The sequence below is a fragment of the Zalophus californianus genome, chromosome 16 (genome assembly GCF_009762305.2).
Source record: "Zalophus californianus isolate mZalCal1 chromosome 16, mZalCal1.pri.v2, whole genome shotgun sequence".
Lineage (NCBI taxonomy): Eukaryota > Metazoa > Chordata > Mammalia > Carnivora > Otariidae > Zalophus > Zalophus californianus.
This window is the reverse complement of record NC_045610.1, coordinates 24,414,821-24,417,369: the sequence shown is the minus strand read 5'-3', so window position 1 is coordinate 24,417,369 and position 2,549 is coordinate 24,414,821.

Genomic DNA, 2,549 nt, shown 5'->3' with positions numbered 1-2,549 from the left:
CAGGTCGGCCTGAGGGTTTGTAAAGCTTGAGTGCCTGCAGGTGGGTTGGTGAGCCAGACATGTGACTTCCCAGGCGTGCCTCATCCGTCTGGAATGTGGCTGCCTCACCGTCTGGTCACGTCTGGGCCCCTTTTCTGCAGCCAGGCTGGTGGGCGTGGATGGGCTGCCGTGGGCTCGTGCTGAGCCACTCTCCAGAAGGCCCCACACAGGCTGTGCACAAGTAGGCCTGCGAAAGTCTTTTCCCCGCTGATGAGGACGCTGATAATGATGGCTCAGATGATACAAAGACCAGACAGACTTACCCACCACTAGACTTAGGCCTATGCATTCCTTTAGCATTTCTCGAATACCTATTATGTGTCTGACATTTCCCGGGGCTCTGAGGACAATACAAACAGGAATCAAACTTGAACTCTGCCTTCCTTCCAATAGCTTAGGAGAACAGTTTTCAGGTATGGGAAGAGCTTTACTATAGGGTTCAAAGAAACCTATATGCTGTAAGGGAGCTGCAGATAAAAAGTGAGAGACCACCTCCAGCTCGAGGCATCGAGGTCACCCTCCTGGAGGAAGAGGTGTGTGATGCGTCTTAAAGAGTGGGGAGGACGTGTGGCAGCAGAGGGCAGCAGTTCTCGATTTCCCAAGAAGCACAGTCCAAGGCACAGCCTGGATATTGGCAGGGGGGAGAGCAAATAGTTCCATTTTTCTGTGGTGAAGACCATGAGGAAAGAGTGGTGGGGTGATTGGGGTCAGATGACAGGAGATCCTGAGACCCTGGACGGGGAGTTTGGACTTAATAGGGAGCCATCAAAGATTATTGAGTGGCGGGGGGGAGGCCTCAGGAACTAGGTTCATTTAGGAAAGTGCAACTGCAATCGTGAGCAAAGTAAATTGGAATGAGTGTGTGCAAGCAGGGGGAGGGGCAGAGAGAGAGGGAGAGAGAGAATCCCAAGCAGGCTCGCTGCTCAGCACAGAGCCCAACTTGGGCCTCGATCTCATGACCCCAAGATTATAACCTGAGCTGAAATCAAGAGTCGGACACAACCGACTGAGCTACCCAGGTGCCCCTTGGCAGACTTTTTAAAAATGTAAAATAGAATTTAAGAACAATTTTGCTCATTCCCAGCTTTGTCTCTCATGGTGAAATGTTTGCTAGGGTTGAGCTATGGGTCCCAAAAAATTGATCTTGGATTCCAACCTGGATTCTTTTTTTTTTTTTTTTTTTAAGATTTTATTTATTTAGTTGACAGAGGAGAGACAGCAAGAGAGGGAACACAAGCAGGGGGAGTGGGAGAGAGAAGCAGGCTTCCCGCGGAGCAGAGAGCCTGACATGGGGCTCGACCCCAGGACCCCGGGATCATGACCTGAGCCGAAGGCAGACGCTTAACGACTGAGCCAACCAGGCGCCCCTCCAACCTGGATTCTTAATAGAAGTACAGGTTCTAGGCAAAGGAAGGTGATAGTCCTATCCTGCTCTGATGCCCCATCTCAAGAGGTCTTTGGACAAAGGGGAACAAGCGCAGAGGAGGGTAACAAAGAGGGTGAATAGACTTGAAATTAAGTCACATGAGGGATGGTGATGGGACTGTGTCTTGGGGCCTGAAGCAGATCATCTTCTGTGAATATCATCTTGGGCCATGGGCCTGGCCACATGATGCAGAACCAGGCCCTGTAATGGAATCTCTGGGCAGCCAAGTGTCAGATACTGGGGCTCTCGTTTAAGGCAGAGCTGTCTGAAAATAGAATGGCCTACATTGTGAGGAAGGGAGCTGCTTGGCATTAGAGATGTACAAACCAGAACTGGATGACCACCTACCGGAGATGCCAGGGGTTACATCAGATGTCTCTCAAAACTTCTTCTAATCCTAAGAGCCCATAATTCTCCACACCACAAGAAATCTTAAAATTCCCATTTTACAGATGAAAAAAGGGAGGTGGGAAACTAACATGCAGTGAGCACTGGCTGTGTCTCGGGCACTTTGACACATACAACCTGATTTTAAAGGATAAGGACCAGAGAGGTTGAGTGATTCACTTATGGCTACACAGCAATCTAGTGGCAGAGCCCGAACTGGAACGCAGTTCCCCAGTTTCCAAATCCGAGCTCTCTCTGCTGAACCATCTGTTCCTGTTCAATAACTAAACACATGTTTATTGCATGTCTATTGCTTACCTCCTCTGAACTGACACTAATGTGGCCAATGAGAGCACACTATATGCAGGCTGTTAGCAAAGGGATAGGATCTTGGCCCCGCTAAGGGTCACTGCCTCGTGGGCAAGTACAGGTACCATCTCTGCCTTACCTGGCTCAGTGTGAATGGCGCCCTCTGGAGTTGTGCAACGTGGTAGCCCTAAGTAGCCCCATAATGAAATATGAGACAATTTGTAAGTGCAGTAATAAAAAGGTACACAAAGTGCTATGGGAATACAGAAGGAATGATTTCTTCTACCAGGGAAGGAATTCAGGAAAGCTGCCCAGAGGAGGTGGTATTTGAGCAGGACCTTGAAGGATATGCAAAAGAACAAAGCAAACAGAGAATAATCTCTATATC